This window comes from Leiobunum rupestre, chromosome 7 (assembly GCF_980474605.1).
Source record: "Leiobunum rupestre chromosome 7, qqLeiRupe1.1.hap1, whole genome shotgun sequence".
NCBI lineage: Eukaryota > Metazoa > Arthropoda > Arachnida > Opiliones > Sclerosomatidae > Leiobunum > Leiobunum rupestre.
The window spans coordinates 3,645,830-3,668,767 of NC_143390.1; positions in this window are offsets into that span (position 1 = coordinate 3,645,830).

Sequence of the window (22,938 nt, forward strand, 5' to 3'; positions counted from 1 at the left end):
CGGGGAAAATTGCTGAATTTATCGCGTTGCTTGATTTAAATGAATTGAATAATCGCGGTAATGAAGCTGCAGAACCTGATTTAAGGCATGAAAAAGCACGGCATGAACGTCCAAATCCATTAGAGCTGTCTGAGAAGGAATTTTTACAAAATTATCGTCTTCCGAAACCCGTATTTATTATATTATGGACTGAGCTTAATAGCCCAGGACAGATACGGTTTGACCCGAAACATTTTCCCATAAAGATGAAAATTGGTACATAAGTAGTTTTTGACCCAAAAAAATATACTAAAATCCCCTACCTGTAGAACGTAAGCTTCCGACGCCATCTTGGAAAATGTCCGCCAAGCACGCCTGACGTCATAAATTATTATGAAAGTGTCCGAAAATTTTAAAAATTGGTATATTATACATTTAAGGCTTTCTGAATAATATTGTAATTTTTTTTTGGTGTACAATAGGGGTGTGCAAAATATTTGGTGAGACCAAATAATTCGATCGAATACCAAATCGAATATTCGATTCGTCAAATCGAATAGCGCTTGGAAAAGTTCGCGAATAATCGAATGTTTTGATCAAATAGTCGAATATTCGAAAAGATAGGGAAAAAGTATTTAGCATTTTCAAATAGTTTGCAAACTGGTCGAATAACCGCGGGTCTTTTCCTAATTTGTTGAAGTTCAAGGCCATCCCAGAAGAGCGTAGTGAAATTTCCGAACTAGTCCTTATTTCTAGCACCTCTCTTTAGGCTAGATTACTCGCGTGTTCTCTTTTGTTATGGAATTTTCTAGAATAGCAAAGTAAAACTAAAATTTAGTCTAAAACGTAAACCAAATCCAAAACAAAACTAAAAACCGGGAGGAAAGTTGAAGTAAGTAACTTAATGGATTTTTCTGTTTAGATTTTTTTTGAATTAATAATTATTGATTTAAAATTAATATAAATTCAATTTTTTTTAATTTGTTACAAAAGATCTGCTCCCTCGCGTTTTAAAAACTTGCAATTTTAATTAAGTGTTTGCAAACTATGAAATATGTAGCATGTCCTTTGATTTTAATTGTATTTAGTAGTTACTAAAGGTTAAAAGTCGCTAGAAGACTTGGTCCTGGAGTGGTACCAGGTACCTAGGGTATTAGCCTAGTTAATTATTATTTTGCAATGGTACCCGATTAAAATATGTATGATAATTGATAAGTTGATATGCACTATATTTTTTTAGGTTACGATTAACTCATTTTGATCAAATCGAAAAAATTGTTCGAAGGAAGGTTGAAAATAAAGACATTTTGTATAACAATTAGAATTAATTTGAGTGGTAAGTTAGAGTTTACCACAGTGGCGTAATAGTATAGGTAAACTGAATTAAGTTGATACCACTATAAGACGACATGTCTCCGGAAAATCGTCGAAAAAGCTCTATTCACTGGCTAGAACAGAGGCTGAAGTACAAATTAATGACTATAACCCTGTATTACTTTTGGCTTTCAAAGGGAACATGGACATTCAGTTCGTAGCGGATGATAAAATGGCTATTGCACGTTATATTACTTCGTATATTACGGACAAAGAGAATTTGTGGAATGATTTAGCGAATAAAGATGTTCGTAGTCGCCTTTGGGCTTTAGGCCTAAAAGCTATATCGCATCGAGAAATCGGTAGTTACGAGGCAGCTGATCGTTTAACACATCAGCATTTGTATGGAAAGTCAGAAAGTTTCGTATTCGTGAATACTGCTCCTAAAGAACACAGAAAGCGCTTGCTTAAGCGATATAAAGATTTGCTATCTTTGAAAGAGAATGATCCCGAAAGCACAGATATATTTATGAAACAACTAGTCGATGATATTTACCCTAATCGCCCTGACAGTCGAGAAAAGACTTGTTTGTATGATTGGGCGAGATTCTACTATCGTTTGCCAACGAAACCGAAATCAAAAGGACCTTCTGAATGAAGTATTAGAATTAAAGGAAGGAGCTGGTTTCGCAAAAATGAGGGCGAAGCCTTTTATAGTTCAACATCCGAAACACGATCCAACTAAATCTGAATGAGATGCTGAAAAATTCTACCACGGCATGTTGATGCTTTATTTACCTTGGAGAGAAAAAACTTCTTTACTTGGTAATTTTGTGTATTTTAAAGACTCTTTCGAAAGCCATTTACCGGAGTTAAAAGAGATGATGAAGTATCATGAAAAGTTAAATACTTTAATAGACGCAGAAAAAGAACTAGAAGACGCATTGGCTAAAAATACACTACCTAATGGCCAAAATAATTTTGTGGGAGATATCACTGATAGTCCGATTCAAGGCAGGGAATTAATAGAAGCGGAAAACTCAATGAACGAAGTGAACGCTGTTCTTATTGGAAATTTAATTTTAACTCCCGAAAGCCTTGTTAATCAACTTATACCTTTGTTTCCAGATCAAAGGAGTACAGTTGAGAATACTGCGAAACATTTCTGTGGCTCTAATCCCCCAAAAGAAGGTTTATTCGTATTTGTCAGTGGATACGGAGGAACTCGAAAGAGTTTCTTGATAAAAACTATGAGAATAGTTCTATGTAGCTATTTTGAGGACCCACTTTGTGTTGGATTGGTAGCTTCTACCGGTTTGGCTGCTCATCACATAGGAGGGGTTACCCTACATCGTTTGCTGATGTTGCGGGTTCAAGTAGTGTAAATTGGGTCCCGAATCCTTGCGTGTAATGCGAAACACTTTAGGCCATTTAAAGTTACTAATAATCGATAAAATTTCAATGGTCTCTTCAGCTTTGCTCGCTTACATTCATTTGAGATTTTGCGAGATAACTGGAAAAGAGGAACCATTTGGTGGTATTACAATTTTAGCCTAAGGAGACTTGTTGCAATTACAGCCTGTTAAAAGGGATCCCGTTTCTTCCATCTTATCACATATAGAACCTCGTAAACTTTTCTATGGAAATTGATCCAGCAACCATCCTCTGAGTTGCAACATTTATCGCTTGGTCATTTATAATATAGATGCCCTTTTTTCGCCTTCTTATTCGAATTCCCTGAATCGCTAGAGCAAAATCCGCTGCTTGGCTACCATCTATAGCTTTAAGTTTTTCTAGAAACAAAATATTTAAAGTTGACTATTGCATTAATAGCTAGCTTAAAGGGAGTATAACCCATGCAGGGCCTGATTTGCTTGTAAACCCTCTATGGTCAGAAAAAAGCGTGACGAGTTAAAGTGTACATCAGTTCTGCGTGGGGGGGGGGGGGGGGGTATAGATGCTCGACAATCCCTGCAGGGGTTCTACTCTCTTCACGACGATTTCAATTACCTTAAAAGAAAAAATGTTTGGATGAACAGTTCCAATTATTTGACGAATTCGGTTCTTTGGAACTTAAAATATTTCAGGAGTATACCCTTCCATCCATGTATTCTTAAAATAGAAATAAAGTTGATTTAAACTAAGAAGGTCATTATTTTGAAGTATTATGCGATCAATTTTTCTTCGTATCATAGCTACTGCCATTTCATTCACCGGTAAGGGTGCAGTGGCCATAAGCATCCTAACTATTCGGAATACACGGACATCTCGGACGTAGGAGTTTTGAAGTCCAAGGGTTTGCACCTTTCGCCATATAGCCTATTGAATAATTATTAAACTCTTAGCGGGTCATTAATTAGTAACATTCCTCGAAAACCAACCCTAAATAGTGGGTTAACCAAAAACGTTTATGAGGTTCGTTTGTTATTATTGTAAAGAAAGTAGAAGATTTATACCAAAATTCCGAGAAAGGTTATACTGACTTTAAAATCGGAAAGTTTTATGTACAAGTTTTAAGAGGGGGGGGGCTCATGAAATCTATATAAAAGTACCTTGAAAGGCCGGTGAAGTCAATCATTCTTACTTCCGGTTCAAAAAACCGTCAATTTGACGAGAGGCCAAAAATCTTACAAATTAACCTGACACAACCCGGATAATACAGTCGACAATGGAAAGATCTAAACGGTTAAGCCCCAAATGATATAAAACGCCAAATTCAGTCAATTAGCCAGTTTCAATCATGTAAATGTATTTTAAAATACCACTACTGCAGCCAACTTCAACAGGTTTCACACACGCTATTATTTTATCGCGATTGGCCAAGATGGTACTTTTGCACGAAACTAATTTTTAGAACGCGCTGCCTTATTAAGTTCTTGATATTTGAAATCCATATATGGCGGTTGTGTTATTGAAACTGGCAAATTGTTTTCAGTGTCAAAAAATGGTTACGCGTTTTTAACTTAGGTGGAATAGTGAAAAGGATATTATTATAGAACTTCGGTTTATATAAAATTTGGGATTTGAATTGAGTATTTGTAACAATAAAAATTAAATAAAATTGAGATGTTTTCACCTGACAAAAATGAAAGTAGCAACCGGAGACGGTAAAATTTTCAACAGTTTGAAAACTCGTCAATATTGCTCTTTCAAAATCCGGAATGGCAAGTATTGGTCTTAAAGTGGGAAACCTATCCCTTAAAAACCTCAGAAGGGCTGTATATGTCTCCACAGTTTTCATTGTGCATAAAGCAAATTTCACAGGGAATAGCTGTTGGTTAAAAAATATTATAATATATAGCACTAAGAATTATCCAGAGGTAGAGTTCTAAATCTGTATTTTTAGGAATTTTGAAATTAGCAGGTCAGTCAAAAATTAATCTCGAGAACCGTTAGATTAAGAAAGTTGGTTTCAATTATAAAAGTAAGTACCATCCCCCCCACCCCATTTTCCCAAGGACCTCAAAACACTGATCGGTGCACTTTAATTTAAAGGTAATATACACTTTATCTTTTATGTGAAGAACAGTTCTTCTTCCACACAGCTCGAAAGTAAAACCGCAAAAAGAATAACTTCAATTGTTCTTCAAGGATGACGCCTCTTATGGCGTTTTCCATTGGGACTGCTCCGAGCGTGATCCGGATTTGCCTTCTACGTCATCGCTCTACCACGGAGAACTCCGCTAGGTGCTCGGAGGACTAGACTTCTAGCCCTCCCAATGGAATACGAATCTTTCTCGGAGTCACTTTGCTTAAAAATTGCTCTTTTTTGGTTGCCCCGTCCCTCGAGTTGGGGCAGCTCGGATCAATCCGCGAGGGAGCAACAGTGCCAATGGAAGACGTGCCTCCTTTTTGGAGTTGCCCTTTTGGTCCCAATGGAACACGTTTTATATTTAGGAGCGCTCCAGGAGCGCTCAGAGGACTCCAATGGAAAACGCCATTAAATGATAATGTTTGCGCCAACTGGCCCCTCCCTCCCAAAATTAAAATCCTGCATTCGGACGAATAACTTAGATCCTAGCGGTCTGCCCACAATACTCTATTTAGGCCTTTTCTGATTCTAGGGACCATTTTAAAATCGGAAAAATCGACGTCTTCATTTAAATACGCCTTATATTAAAGCATTCTATAAACAAGTTAAGTTAGAAGAAACCACCTATGGACTGTGCGAAGAATGATAAAGTATGCGAAAAAGTAGATTAGTTCATAATTAAAAGGGATAATATAACTAAATTTGAAAAAATTAAAAACTTACTAATAACTCGTACCAATAGGTTTTCGAGCAAACAAAAAACGCGATTCTCGGATCAAATAGATCTTCGAGTAATAAAATAGCCAGAAATTCCAACGGTAGACCGGTTTCGTTCTATTTGGAACTCATCAGAACCGTGCGGGAAATCTGGCTGGCGACTAAGTCTAAACATTAAAAATTTCAAAACGGAAAGCTATTCTCCACCCCCCTTTTCGGCTTTCCGTTCCTTTGCAACGCATTTTTAATGTTTAGGCTTAGTTTCTCTTTTAGATAAAACAGTCGCCAGCCAGATTTCCCGCACGGTTCTGATGAGTTCCAAATAGAACGAAACCGGTCTACCGTTTGAATTTCTGGCTATTTTATTTAGTTTTTTACTCGAAGATCTATTTGATCCGATTTTCTCGTTTTTTGTTTGCTCGAAGACCTATTGGTACGAGTTATTAGTAAGTTTTTAAATTTTTTCAAATTTGTTTAGGATTTAGCTATATTATCCCTTTTAATTATGGACTAATCTAGTTTTTCGCATATTTTATCATCCTATAAACAAGCTTCACTTTTTAACTCTTTGACTAAACAAATTATTTTAAAAATATGTATTAGCTCGATTCTAGGAAACATATAAGCAAAATGAATGCTGACTAGTTGTCTGAATAGGAGCGGGCAGATTTTAAACGTTCTTCCTCTGAAAATCCAGGGGACACGAAGACTAAAAGGTCCCATTCCCTTTCTGCTTGCAAATGACCAGCATAAAAAGGCACGTTTTCGGACTTCCATCTATAAGATGGAAATTCTTGCAACATTTGCACCACTTCTACCACTGTACGAGGTAGTGCAGGCTGGGATGAGCGCCTTAGTTTGTAGTAAGTGTTTTCAATTTCAGCGAACCCAACTACTGCATTTGGAAATCTGAAAAAAAACGGCTTACCACTCTCCAGATCAAAAAAATAATAATTCTTTAACCACATTACCTTCACGTTGCTCATCAAATATTTCTCTTAAGGGGTAATGGAGAGCCCAAGCTTTCAACAAACAACGAAAGCGTTGCTTTAAGCACCCATTACACTTTTGGATGGTGCATCAAGCTTTGAAAAAAGCCTCCATAAAACGGAACTCCGGGATTCCTTCTTCAGCACCTATTATTGGAACCATTAGCCACGGAGTTAATGGATAGCCACTATCTCCTACAAAAATAAAAATATCGTTAGTGTTGAAATTAGATATAGGCAAAATAGTTTTCCGAGTTAAACCAATTACCCAAGAATCTTTTAATGTCCCATTGACGTAAGATTCTTCTAAGTGACTTGACACTTGTGAACTCCGGTAGATCCCGGGTAGCAAAGTGAACGTTGCTGCATGGTTGAGTTTTGCTTTTTGGTAGATAAAGCGTTTTTAGTTTATTAATAACTATTCGTCTACGTTGATATTTAATAATTGCAAAAACCAATTTTCAGCAGGAAAATTGCTACATAGATATAAAACGTATTTATAACTTTTTTTAAAACTGAACTGCATAAGGATATTTTGTTGGTAATTTTGGTATTAATTGAACGTTATTTTTCAGTAAATAAATCTACTTAAATATTCATTATTCAAAGAAAGCTTATTTTTTGCCAAGTAATTTAAAAGCCCAAATCACCCTTATTCGCTAGAATCGCTACCGAAAACAATAATCCCTTTCGGCAGCAGTTTTAACACTGTGGCCGTAAAATTTCTTAATTCGCTATCGAAACGAGTTTATATAGGTGGCGACGCTGAAGTTTTCGGTAGCGAATACAGTCTATAGCCCCCCAAAGAATATGGCCGCAGAAGCAGAAGTTTAAGATATTGATAAACGATTTATACCTCGAAGCAGACGACAAAGCTTTAGCGCCATTTCGCCACCTACACTCGTTTGTACAAAACAATTGTTCAACCTGAGATTAAGACCACGTCCTATTTGATAAATCCAAAATAACGTAGCAATAACGTTTGATTAACGTAAACAACGAGGTTAGTTTATTGATAGTAACTCGACGTTATTTATTAGTTGTTATCTCAACTAATCTTTATCTCATTCAAACGCGTAGCATTTTGGATTTAAAACTTGTTATTACATTACAATGAATAAGCCATAAAATACACAATACTTATTATCAGCCCTAAAACCAAGATTAGGGTTATTTGTACCTACGAAAAAGTTATTAGTACTGAAACTAGTGCGTATTTTGTACTATGGCAAAAAAAATATAACTGCCGTTTCGCGGAAAACTAACCCGCTCGTAAATAAACGACCGTTAACGAAAAACGACGAGCTTTTCGTTTTTATGCGGTTGGCTCGTATCAACTTACAGTGGCGCAACATTTTTATATCTTGCAGTTAGTCAACCCACTGTAAGTCGTTGTGTTGCACATGTAAGCTGTGCTATTGTTGACATAATGATGCCACAATACATGAAATTTCCCAAAACCGATGAGAATGAATTTGAAATTAAAATAGGGTATGTTCATAGATTTAAAGGCCGTAATTAAACAATTGACTTAAGATAAAAGATTTAATAATGATAGATTTAGCCAAGTAGCGGGGTTCCCGGGAATAATTGGAGCAGTGGATGGCACACACATTGCTATTGTTGCCACACCGACTACTGATGGAGATTATAGAGAGCATTTATATGTGAATAGGAAAGGCTCCCATTCTATTAATGTTCAACTTGTAAGTATCTTTAAGATGTCCTAGGTTTCAATTTACCTTGAGCGGTCATTTTTAAACGGAAGGAAAAATTCCTGGCTAATTGGTAATATTAATAGACTAAAATCTAACTTAGATATTCATATTCATATTCTTCTTTAACTGCAGGGGACACTGGATACCCATTACGACCATGGATGTTGACTCCTATAATTGGAGCTCCCGAAGATTCTGTAGAAGAGCGCTACACACAAGCTCACTCTAAAACACGTTGCCTTATTGAGCGCTGCATTGGTGTCCTCAATTAAGTCTTTCGCTGCCTTCTACAACATAGGACACTCCATTATCACCCAACCGCTGCAGCACGTAATATCTATGCATGTTGTACATTGCATACCATGGGTCGAGATGTGGACCATCAGCCAGAAGATTGAGTTCTCTAGTAAGGACAGTGACAGTGACGACGAAAATGGACCTAGGTAACAACAACGAAGGCACGAACGATGAAGAAGGGCTATAGATGTGGACGTACCAAATTACATTCTAAGAGCGAATGAGAATTGGCATGCTCCAGGACAAGCAACTCGTAATCTAATTGTCAGAAGGTTTGAGAGACCAAATCGATATGTTGCTTGAATCAAAAGGCTTATTAAATGAATAACTAACAATATATTAAGAAAACTTTGTTAGTATTTATATTTTATTTTCATTTATCTACTTAATAATACTATAGTCGGTTGGTGGTGGCGGCCTGTGGTTTGAACTTGGAACGTGTGGGGGTGATTCCGTTGCAGATCTGCTCCTTTTGGTTACACTACCCTGTTGGAGAGCAATGTCGTCGGGTTTATCCTGAGGTTGGGGATTATCTATACCGGTATTTACTCTATATAAGCACGTTAAAGTTTCGTAAATATTGTAATGAAAAAATACCATACCTTGATAAATTATGCATTATGACCGGCGTGAACTTTCCTACTCGCAGCTTTCGATTACAAGAAATTTGCGTGACTCCCCGGGAACGGCCTAAAAACTATAATTACGTGTTAACTTATTTATATCTTAAGTAATTAAATACGTAAGTCGTAACGGTGACATGACAAGGATCTCTGACTCCCGGATCCTCTTTCTGACACACGTAACACTGTATCGCGGTACTGTACAATTCTTTTTCGACTGGAGTGAGATCCACTGCAATGTTTCCCTTGAACAATTCGGTGATGGTGCTCCTTTCCATCAACATACTTTCAAGAAAAATGTCGATAGCGTCAGTTCCCCTATACGTAACAGGGGCATTCGGCTTTCCTTTAGTGATAAAAGTGGTAGCCAAAATATATTTTTTAATTAAACCAAATGTAAATACCGTCGGGCACTATTACGATGCAACGAAAACCGCAAGCTACGTGGTTGATGATAGTGAGGAATCAATTATAGAAATAATCCACGTAAATGACGTAAGGGACCTAATAATAAATGTGTTAAGCACGTGAATTCATGAATTTCCGAAATTATTTCTTACCTTTTGAAGCCAATCCATTTTCTCGAATTTGAAAACGAAAATTTTGTGTGGCATTTTGACAAGTTGGGGCGTGAACGTTGCAGTTTTTCACGTGTTCACTATGGTTTCGTGCGCAGTTTGGTCCCGAAAAACGATGTAAGCAATATCGACACAATTTTATTTTATCATTATGGTTTGTTAAATGTCCAGCCACTGGCCATATCTTGGAATTCCCCAATGGCGTGTGTTATTTGTTCACACACGAGTCTATTTGTCCTGGTATCACATCTAGTAAAAGTGTTGCGTGGGTTTGGCACCGTAAATATGGTAATACCTCGACTTCCACACCATCTTCGATTCGCGTACGTATCTCACGCGAATCAGAATGTTCCTCTTTAAGCCTCGCTTCTTATTTAAATATTTAATTAATGGTTTTACTGTCGTGATTAATATTTCGGCGTCTGTTTGGGTGGGTTGCGGGGTATGCCGCTAACTTACGATAGTTTCCTCAAGAACGGAGACTTCTTCGATGTTTTGAAGAAAGTCGTCCGCCGATTACTCGGATACGTCGACTTTTAAGTATTCTTGAAGTGGGACGGGGTGGTCTTGATAAAGGGAGCCTGGAGTGGGTGAAAGTACAAGCATTGGGACTATCAATTAAGAAGCCATGTGAACTCTCCTGCAAGGTAAATTCTACTTTCGTTGACTTTGAACTAGACACAGGTTCGGCTTTCACAGTTGTATCTGAAAACACATTTAACAAGATTCCCTTCAAACTTCGTTCAGTCTGTAATAGAAACTTGAACACTAAAGGTTACACAACTGTTACGGTACAATATCATCAGAAGACAGAAAAATTACCACTAGTAGTAACTGAAGGTGACGAATCCAGTTTATGTGGCCGTAACTGGATCTTCTCTACTTTGAGGATTCTGGAGCAATTTACTCATCATTTGAATTTAAAGGGTCTCACTCTAGAAAACATTCTTGATAAACATAGGGAAGCTTTCTCACCTGGTTTAGGACATTTTCAACGGGTTCTGGTACACCTAGTAAAGAAACCCAATGCCCAACCAAGATTCTGTAAACCACGCACTCTACCATTTACATTGAAAGAAAAGGTCATTAAGGAAATTGACAGATTAGAGGCAGCTGGAATCATCACGCCAGTTCCTACATCTAATTACGCAGCTCCACTGGTACCAGTCATGAAGCCCGACGGATCTATAAGATTATGCGGTGATTTCAAGCTTACAGCAAACACATCACTCGACACGGAGCAATATCCTCTCCCCATACCTGCCCACATTTTTGCCACAATGCAAGGTTGTAGGGTGTTTTCGAGAATTGACCTTCGTGAAGCATATAGTCAATTCGAACTCGATGAAGAATCTAAAGAATTAGTAACAGTAAATACACCAAAGGGGCTATACACCTACAATAGACTACCATATGGCGTATCATCAGCTTCGGCTATTTTTCAGAGGTCAGGAACGTGTATACCCATTCCAGGATGACATCCTCATTGGAGGTGTCTCTGTAGACGATCATTTGCCACAACTCGATAAAGTTCTCAACACCTTACAAACCGCAGGGTTGAAGCTCAATTGAGACAAATGTGCATTCATGAAGGAATCACTAGAATTTCTAGGGTACATATTAGACGCCGAAGGAATACATCCTCAAGAAAGCAAAATTTAAGCTATCACAAAGGCCCCTGTTCCAGACAATGTACAGCAATTGAGAGCCTTCCTAGGTCTCATAAATTATTATGCTAAATTTGTTCCTGATAATTTGTAACGAATATTTTTCAATACGTTACCCCTCTTTCAGATTTTGTTAGGGAAACAATTATTTACGTCCTTCGGCATCCCCATATGGTCACGTTGGATAGTTTGTAGGAATGGGAACTAGTTAGCGAAAGGCCAAAAGAGGGATCCAACGTGTTTCCATTGTTACTACTCTGCTAAAAGGAACCTCTATAGATGCCCGAAATTGCCCTCCTGTCAACCCAGGCACTGATTTATAGTTTTACGATCGTCTTTAGAATCGACGGTGAATAGCGTATAGTGCGCATGCCACGTGTATTTATTATTGAACTCGAACCTTTGCCAGATTTTCTCGACCAATGCTTAGAATTATAGTAGTGCGCCTCGATATTATTGTTTGGTGTAATTGTCACCGAATGTGTGCGCGTCTTGTGATCTCAAGAAAGTGAAACACATGGGCGCTTGAAATAAAGCCCTACGTTGAAATTTGGTGATTGGTCCAACCATAGTGTCCCTCCACGTGACAGCCCGTCATAGTAATTCGATTGGGTAACGAAAAAACCAGGATGGACCCAAAAGTCACGTGGCCTATACAACAAAACTGGAAGACAAGAAGAAGAATAAAAGAAGAGGACCCGGATCTCCGGACCGAAAGGAAAGGATGATCTTAAACACCCCGCTCCGGATGACCTTAATAGAAGGAACGTAGTTTTCGCGCTGGTCGCAATCTATGGATGTCTCCAGCCAATTGATCAGTTATCGCCGGACCATGGTTTTCCTCTGCCGATCACCACCACGACATCGTAGACGATAGTAGTAGCCTCACCTTATCTCCAACGTCTCAAGCCTTCAACTCGTCTCTTCAACTCTACGAACTCTCTCCTCGCATCTACCTTTTTCATTTTATTTTCAAGTCTCGAGACCGACGATAATCAAGAATAGTGATGAGTACTTTTTATATGGCGCAATTAGTGTATATAGTAGACCGCGAATTTTTAGTAGTCTGGCATTGGTCGAGTGCATGCTGCATGTAGTTATTTTGGGGGTCATGTATATTAATCTAGTAGTATTTTATTTGTTAGCGGTATTGTTTGGTTTTTATTTAGTAGTTCGATTCGAAATGTTTGTCAATAGTAATTTTAGAAGTTGATCATTAAATCAGAATCTGGGTATGGCAAAACAACTTGTCCTTATTAAATAATTCATTAGCGTCCTTACGAACCATTTTAATCTAGTAGCATAGTGGTAGTATATGTCAACGCTAGGCACCTATAGGCCTATAGTAGTAGTAGAAAAGCGTTACAAATTCTACTCGTCTCGCACCACTCTATGAGTTGCTCGCTCATTCTTCCAAATGGCAGTGGTCAGCACGTAAACACCAAGCCTTCTCCACGGCTAAAGCCATGTTGACATCTCACACTTTATTAGTACATTACAATCCCGAGAACGACATTTATTTAGCGTGTGACGCGTCCTCTGTCGGCGTTGGCGCAGTTCTAGCTCACTCAATTGATGGAAATGAAAGACCCATCGCATACGCTTCACGCACGCTGACAAAGACTGAACAAGCCTATCCACAGATAGAAAAGGAAGCTCTAGCCCTGGTCTTCGGGATAACTAAATTTCACGATTATATCCTCGGACGACATTTCTATTTATTAACCGACCATCAACCCCTCGCTGCTATCTTCTCGGAGAATAGGCAAGTACCGGTTACGGCTGCGGCACGTCTGCAACGCTGGGCATTATTGTTGGCATCGTATCGCTATACCATCATTTACAAAAAAGGGATTAACAACGCTAATGCGGACGCATTAAGTCGACTTCCCATGCCAATTATCGATCCCGTTACGCCGCAACCCGCCGAATATGTTTATCTTCTCCAATCATTCGACGATGGACCGATTACCATTCGCATAATGTCTGCGGAAACTCGTAAGGATCCCACTTTGCACACTGTTACTACGTTTGTGCGCACTGGATGGCCTCCTTCATTGCAGGGGAAGGACGACTGTCGTCCTTATTTCCTGAAGAGACACGATTTATCTCTCATAAAGGACATTCTTGTTCTAAACAACAAAGTCGTTGTACCTACATCTTTACGTACACGAGTACTTGATGATTTGCACGATTCACATCAAGGAATGACCCATATGAAATTGCTAGCACGGACTTAAGTCTGATGGCCAGGTCTCGATTACGACATCGAAAACAACCCATGTAGCACAAAACAGTCGGCCCGACTGCGGCGATTTCAGTCGGGGTACAGGGTCGGAACATGGTCGGTGGTGATGTCCACCAACACCACTTTTTTCAGTCGGGATGTCCTACCCTAAAAGCAGTCGGCCATGTTATATTTAGTCGTACATACGGCCGACTGATAAATGGCGTCTTGCCCGATCTATAATTTGCCAGTCAGCCAACCACTAATTTATTAGAGTTTTAACAGTCGGCCAACCACTAAATTATCCGAGATTTTACAGTCGGCCAACCACTAAATTATCAGAGATTTTACGGTCGGTACTACGCAAGATGTTTTAGTTGGCCAACCTTTTCCAAATATTGATATGTAGGTCTACAGTAAATAGGCCGTTTTGTGGTCGGCATGGCATTCGGATGGATAGCCTAAAAGAAAACAGACTCTACTTTGTAAGCATAAAATTGTATTAGATAATGCAAAACATTTTATTACAAAAATATAGTCTCAAAGTATGAGTGTTTAAACAAATATTTTCACTGGTTTTTTCACTAACAAAACACTAAAGAAAAAGATTTTAGTTTCGAGTATATCCGATTTTAAGCACTAATTGTGAAAATATTTTAGGTTAATACAGCTTGAACAGATGCTATAAAAACCGTCATTAAATGCAAGGAATTTTTGATACATTAAGATTTATAAACTAGAAATATTATAAGAGATATAAAAAAAAAACTGCTTCGAAACTATTCTGAGTAACTTATAGTAATTGTTTTACAAAGTATACTTTCTTTATAAATTTAAAAAAATACTTTTTTACACCAAAAAAAATCTCACTATTCAAAAGAATAAAACCATAAAAAATTACTTATTTTAGGCAAAGGTATTGTATTCTTCAAATAAAAAATAGGAACTTAATAGCACGTCATTATGAAACTTATGAAACAAATGAAATGGGGGTTAAGTCTAATCTTTTAGGCTCAATTTTCATGTATTTTCTTCTACTCGTTATGTTCTTTTCTATTTTTTCTTTCGCTCCTTCCTCCTTCACGATCCTTCGCATGCTTAATCCAGGTTTTTATAACTTGTTAAATATCAAATTGCCATGAAAAACTGAGTTTTGGGATGCGCCTCACAGCGTCTGAAATCAAGTTGTGTCTTATTAAACTTTTTACTGAGTTATTTTGACTATATTACCAGTTACGGCGTCTTTCAGTTTCAAATCTCTAAAAGCAATTTTCTCATTGCCACCATTCCAATTAAATTGGAGGACCAGTTCTTGAGCAATGGTATTTTTCTAAATTCTTCTGGTTGCATCGTTAACATTTTTACCTCCCCATAAACCCATTAACGTCACCAAAAACGTTGAAGAATATATTAGAAAATGTTGGTGAACTAACAAAATATATTTTAAATTACAATTTGGTTTCTTGTATCTTCTTTTTCTAACAACTTTTCTAACAATCCTAAACTATCTTTCGATTTTATAGGCAAAGAGGGCAGCCCATTTATCTGAACGTCAGCAGCCTTGGGTTGTGTAAGAGCTTGTAATATTTTGGTTGTCTTACAGTTCAAGTCTGATAACATTACGATGACTGCACTTTGAAATTTTTTATTTTCTAAAACGATTTAACACATTTAGAAGATATCCTTATAAAATATAAAATTATTTGTTTAATACCAATGTCTTTTGTTGGCTCTGACCCAGAAATGACGGCCATGCTATTTGATTCTTTGCCTGTTGAATTAATAGTAGATGAAATGCAGCTGTTGTCTTGGAAGAGCGTTCTTTGTTTTGACATGTGGCGTTTCGGATCATTTTCTGAAAAATTAGATACCATCTATATTAAGGACACTTCAAATATAATTATCGGTTTAATTTAGAAAATTAGTTTCCCTAATCAAATAGTACAACACTCAAGAAAAATCTATTGACTCGTGGGTTGATGCTGCAATTAGCTTTTCATATTTTTTTAATATTAATCATTTTAATAATAAAAATCAAGTAGACTAATACCCGAGGCACCACTACAGGCCTAAGTCATCTAGCGACTTATAAGGGCTTTTAATCAATGGCGGGGTTATAATACGTAGGAGGGCGATGGCAAGCCCTACATGCCACACGAGCTAAGCGTCAGCTCCCTACACTTACTATTACCGTTCACCTCAGCAAGTTTTTATGGTAAGGGGAAACCGAAGATCTCGGGGGAAAACCCCCTTAACCAGAATGAGTAGTTCCGAAGTTTTAAATTTTAGATTTGATATTCAATTTGTTTCTCAGAATATGGTATTTGCCCAGCACACCTATATTTACAAATTACTAACTTTCCTTATCATCAGTATCGCTTGAAGATGAAGTATTTGATTTTCTACTAGCGTCTGACACACGTTCGTCGCTGCTTTCTTCTATTTTCCTTTTCCTTATTCTTCTTTTGCCTCTGCCTACATCAATTTCACTCACTAAATCATCTGTCTCTTCAGCCTTTTTGCACAAATAGCGAGCTCTGGAAATTTCAGCAACTGCAAATTTTTATACTTAGGTATATATTTTTTAAGCTTCATTTTTAACTGAAAAAAATTCTTACCATCGTTGGCCAAAATTTTAACTTTGTGCTTGGTCCAATTTCGACCAAGTGACTTACATGAGTTAATCAGTTTACAAATCTCGTTAGATTTAATTCCATTGGGCCAAAGACAGGATTTGCCCACAAGCCATGAACTCTAAACCAAATAAATTTCTATTCTGTTTGTAATAAAATAAAATTTAAACATTTATTAACTGAACTGATTTAACATATATTAAGGGTTTTAATTATAGTTGAACTAATGAGTTTAAAACTAGTGAAATAGATGATTAATTGTAACTATATATATATCAGCAGAAATTAGAAAATTTTTAATTAATAAATGTTTAAAGTGAATTTAAAATTAAACCAATTGCAAAAATTTAATAGTAGTGTAATATAGGAATAATAGTAACGTAAGAATTGCTTTCATTAGGAATCAGGAGGCATTTCTGTTTGAGAGTAGAGAAGGGGTATGACTTAGATTGAGAGGAAACTTTGCCTATAAAAATTCCTAATTCGTTAGATTTAAGCGGATAATCGAAAAGATCTTTAAAAAAATGACAAATATTTGCAGTCACAAAAATTTCTTTTGAAATCTGATAAATACCTTTAACCACCACTATTCAGCATGATTTGACCCGATTACAAACAGTGGAGTGTGTACTTTTTTGTATGAAATAGCATTTGATGGAATATGAGGGGCATTGGACTTATATGGTTTTTTTAGAGAAATATTTTGTACTTTACTCTCTCTTTTGAAAGAAGATGATTCGCACAATCGTTTTATTAACTGTTGAAGAGGTTTGTTTGGGGTTCTTAAATTTTTTTTATAAACTGTAAATGGTTTTTAAAAGGGTATGCACTATATGAATCCAATGGCCCAAAAGACTGTACATCTTTCTTCATATGTGAAAGTGCATGCACGTTCATTACCATGAATTTTTTTCCATAAAAATTGAAAGAGGTATTTATAAACATTTTTAGTAATTTATCCACGAAATCTGAATGGGTCTTGTGTAAAACTGGGTGTGCTAATATGTATATGGCACACTGTAGAAGTCTGTAATGATTTAATACATCTGGTCTCTGAATATCAATAAGGACAACCGGACCGGAATATAGCAAAAACTGGCGTAGCTCTGTAGCTTTCCATCGGTCAATATGCTTAATAGCACGAGGTTTTCGGGAAAATTCACTGGGAATATATTTACGGATATTTTCTAGTTTTTTAGAGAGCTTAGTTACTAATGGCGCACTCAACCTCACTGCTAGTTTTCCACTCAACCACGATTTTAACATTTTTTTTGTCACTCCTAGATTTATCAAGTGCATATAGTCTAGAGGGAATTGTAGAACCATGTCAATCTCTAATTTACATAAGGGGGACATATCACCAACTAAATGGTGTTCTTCGTCATCTTGTGATCTAAATGATGTGTCAGTTCTGGGTAAAATGTCATCCTCTTCGTCCTCTTCCCAAAATAGAGTTGTGTTCTTGTATCGTTTACCACAAATTGTACATTTGTCACATGAATGATAGCCAGTGTGCCCCTTGGTATTTTTAACATATGCACGTGCTGGTGTATCAAGAATAAACGGGCCTTTAACATTGCAAGGATAGTTTTTTCCTTCAAAATTATAACCATTGACTTTTAATTCTATTAAATTTTGAACAACTGGTCCCAAAAATTCTTCAAGATTTCCTGGCTTAGTGTCGCCACAAAACACCGCAACTACAAATGGAACTCCAACCATACCGTTAATAAAACTAAATATTGATGCTAATATTGGCCAAAAGACAGTGGCTGAACTATGGTGAAGAGGTAAGCCATCAATATTAATGGCAAATGATATTTCTTCAGAATACTCTGGGTTATCAACTAAAACATTATCAATACCATTGCTGAATCCTACATGCCAATATTCGCCGTTTTGAATTTTTTTAACTTCAGTGGTTCTGGGTGTTTTAAGTAAAGTTCTAGAATCTTTTGGTAAATCATGGCCATGTTGTCGGAGAATAACTAAAGGACTATTTAAGGCTACTGCATTTACCCGTTGTGCTAAAGCCCACTCCCTAATATCAGCTGATAAATCAAGATCTCGCTCGAGTTTGGAAGAATTGGATGCTATCGAATCAACATCACTGTCACTGTTGTCTGTGTCACTATCGTTTGTGTCATTGTCGTTTGGGAAATTAAAGGGTGGTGGCGGATCTATAGCGTCACCAGATTCAATAACAATGTTTCCAACTGCAATGTCATCAATATTTAAAGATGAAGACGGTTCTAAATTGTCATTTCCCTTCTCTACTCTTTTAAAAACAGATTTCATGTAATAGGATCTCCCCTCCTACGCTTTTGTCTTCTACCAACATCATCATCGTAATCTGCATTTGAACTGCTATCCATCTTAAACTAAACTAAAAAACTGTTGTATAATTATCTAATATTTCCAAAAGGTGATGCCTAAACGTCAGAACATGATACACCATAAAGTTAATATAGCCAAGGCCAAAATATTAGTCTCATCGTATGTTATTTTTATCTGTATGAAAAATATTTACGTATCCCAAAGAAAATGTACTTGGATAGTTTTGATGGCTTACCTTTATTTTTGGAATTACAATCAAAATAATTGGCTGACATTAATTATTTCCCAAACTAAACTTAAGTAATGCAGCAAACGTGTTCGCGATAAACCGACCGATTCGTAAAAAACGAGCTCTTTGTCAATTTTAGTTACGGTTTTACCACGTGATCTCCACGCACAACGATCAGCTGATTTCTATCCGCACATCTCCCAACACAACTCTTATGCTAGCAGCCGCTAAAAGTCTTTCTGACTGTAGGGAAAGGCGCTATCAACAGCTGGCGGATTCCATTTTATTATATAAATCACTATTAAATTAATAAACATAAATCACTATAATAAATAATAAATTTAAATTAATGAAAAAAAAACAATTTTCGTACTTAAAAAATGTTTCTTAATTACTATAAAACCGCGCGGTTTTTAAAGAAAAATAATTTTATATAAATATGAAACCTAACATCTACCCCATATTTTAAACGTTCAATACGTAGCATTACAAATTAGCATGTATATTTGTATTAATTATTATTGGTATTAACCTTAAAATTAGGTCGGTATTGCCAACTAAAAAATGCATTCTTAATTCGCGCTGGTAAAAAGTCGGAAAATACAACTTAATGGAATCTGAACGTCGGAAAACCCGTATGCTCTACAACCCTTTACCAGAGCCTTTACCCATTGATGGAAAAAGTCGGAAAATTGGACCAAAATAAAAGAATTTCTAAAATCGAAGTCGGTATTGCCGACTATCCCTAAACAATGCTAGTAAACAGTCGGCAGATGCCGATTATTTAAAAGGAAACTGTCGGAAAGACCGACTACTCTATAACCATTGTATGTACAATCGGCACACAGTAAGAAAATTGAACCAAAGTAAAAGAGTTTATAAAACCGAGCACGGTATTGCCGACTGCACATTGATATCCTTAATCAGCGCTAGGAAACAGTCGGCAGATGCAGCTTATTTTAAAGAAAATTGTCGAACAGCCCGACTACTCTATAACCATTGCAGGTACAATCGGCACCCAGTAGGAAAATTGGACCACATTTTTATACGTCGGGCTAGAGTCGGCAACAGTCGGGAAAGCCGACATGACTCTTAACCGACTACTAGACCCTTAACCGACTACAAACCGACGGTTCAGAGCTACAGGGGAAGGTGAAAAAATGCCATCAATGTCAAGTCAATTCGCCCATGCCGAATAGACGATATACACCATGGCCTACACAAACAGTTCCTTGGTCACGTGTACACGTGGACTTTGCCGGTCCGGTGGAAACGAAGTACTTGCTCATAATAGTGGACTCAGCCTCAAAGTGGATAGAGATCGCTATAACACACACCACCTCTACTAGCGAAGTTATTAGAAACCATATGGCTCGATACGGAATCATTAAAACCTTGGTTACCGATAATGCAAGTTGCTTTTCTAGTCATGAGTTTAAGGCATTTCTCACACAAAATGGAACGACACTGGTTCATTCTCCACCTTACCATCCAGCATCCAACGGAAGAGCAGAGCGTGCTGTACGAACGACGAAAACGACACTAAAGAAACTAGACGGTTCAACGTTAGAGCTTATCGAACAAGTTGACGATGGTCTACAGCAATTCCCTAAAGGAACTCTTGCTTCACGTGTGGACAAATTCTTATTCAACTATCGGCGTACACCATTGAATAATGGACTTTCACCCGCTGACATAATGTTAGGCAGAAAATGTATACCACGTTGAATATGTTTCACCCAGGACACAACATGAATCAATCTCCAGGAAGTCAAATTAAGACAACGAAGTTCACCGCTAATGACACAGTCTACGTGAAGAACTACTCGCAAGGACCAGCTTGGCAGTTAGGCACAGTGACAAGAACCATCGGAAACATGCTTTATGACATACAAACACCAATAGGCGTTGTACGTAGACACGCAAATCAAATGCGTCCAGCTCAGACAGAGAAATCAAGAGAAGTTGAACTTCCTAAGGCTCAAACTGTAAACATTCCAAAGGATAACCTTAATGGAATGCAGTTGGAAAAATCACAATCATTTGTAGTACCGGACACAAACTCCAGTCCTCAAAGTCAAATTTTCCAACATCAGCCAAATCAAACACCAAACGACACTAGGGATGAAGGACCTACTATATTACCTCACAGAAGATCTGCAACTTCAATTCCTTCTTTAAGCACAAACACACGGAATGATCAAAGTGGAATCTTGCCAGAATCTACCGTCAACATTTCACCGTCATCACCAAAATTGGATAAGCAACAGTATCAACCCAGACGTACAACTCGTATCAGTGTTAAACCAAAAAGACTGAACTTGTAAGTGTTGAATTTCGTCCGGGAGGGTATTGTTATGGAGTCATGTAAATAATCATCTTTTGTAATACACATTCAAATATTCCCCGTAAATATAAGTAGCTCCTATTTTGGGTTAATAGATGGAGCTAGCGTCACTAGAACAAAAATATAACAAAAACAAGAGAGATCAGAGTTAGGAGAGAAGAATGTAGATAAGTTCATTTATTCATTATTTGTTAATAAAAAGTATTTAGTTCATAACAACCATCAGAGCTTTATTACAACTCACGACACAACACCTATCTTTTGTAAAGAAAGGTTTTCGAAAACAAACCATACTCTTGAAACCTGAATTATTCCCATCATCCCTCCGAAGGTTTCTTTTTTTTTTCCGATATTGGGAAAATGGAAATTGCTTAAATTTGCTAGACATGGAATTGCGCCCAAGGTAGCTGTATATTTTAAAACCGCAAATACTACTGTTTTCACAAAATATGTCATGTTTCCCGGATATAATTAAGAAGTCTGTATGACTTTTGACTAACTCGGTACGAGCTTATATACAAGTCAAAAAGGGGGAGTTGGCAACAATTAGGAAATTCGATGTACATTGGTTACATTTTGAAATTTGTTATATCGGTGTTTCTATGGGATCTATCCGGAATGAAAATGTAATTTGTATAGGAACGTGATAGTTCAATCGATTATAACTAATATAATATTAATTGAGAACAACAAAGTGCTACACATTTGGTAATTATACATGTAGTATATCATTAATTTATTAAAATTAAATATTTTTATATCATATTGATTTAGATACAACTATCATGAGCGTGCCTTAATTCACTTGGGGTAGACGGGGATTATATGGTTGGCGGGAAGTCCCATCGATGTTCCTCTAATTTTCCCGGTTTCATCTCGTTATTTAAAATAGAAAACCCGATGTCGGAATAATAATTGTACATACTATACTGTATGTATCGATGCTTAAACTAACTTATTCGTTAGCATGTAACTATTGCAATTGAATTAAGAAACGGTAAATATGCTTTTAATTAAAATATTTTATTTTCATGACATATTCCATAATTTTATTTTCTGCGCTTTGAACAATGCGCTAATTGTATTATTACAATGATATTTACACACAATTGAACAGGGATCGAATAGTACTTAGGACACCCTATAACTTCGACGTTTACCAGTCTTTTTTCTAAAAGTTCGGAAAGGTACCATTATTTTTGTAGCCTCTTTGGATTTTATGTCGGCAACAATCCCGTCCAACTGGTCCAGTTCATGTTCACCTTCGTCCCAAAGCAACCCGCAAATATGTCTAGAGATCCAACCGCACATTCTCCCGCCTTTCTCGTTTAGCTCGTAGTAAGGAAAAGTTGTTTTTAAAGAGTAAACCCCATTATCCTCAGTCCGCAACCAAGAACACCAGTTCTTTAACGACGTATTCACCGTTGGACCTCATAAAGTTGAATAAAAGAATACACGAGTTTCCTTCCGACCTTAAATTTATAATTAACCGGGTGCTGCGCGGCCCCTTGGACCCGCCCTGGGCCCCATAGAGCGTTATCTCATTATATTTAAGGTATGCATTTGAGTGGGTCCAAAATAACTAGTGCAATATTTATTTAGGACCATACGCGAATCCCAATTGATTTTGGAATTTCAGTGTTTTTGAATGGAAAAATGAGAGCGACGACATTATTATAACGCTTTAGAGTCGGCTAATAATTATTTTTAAATAATAGGGAATTGAATTTTTCTCACTGGGTATTGACGGG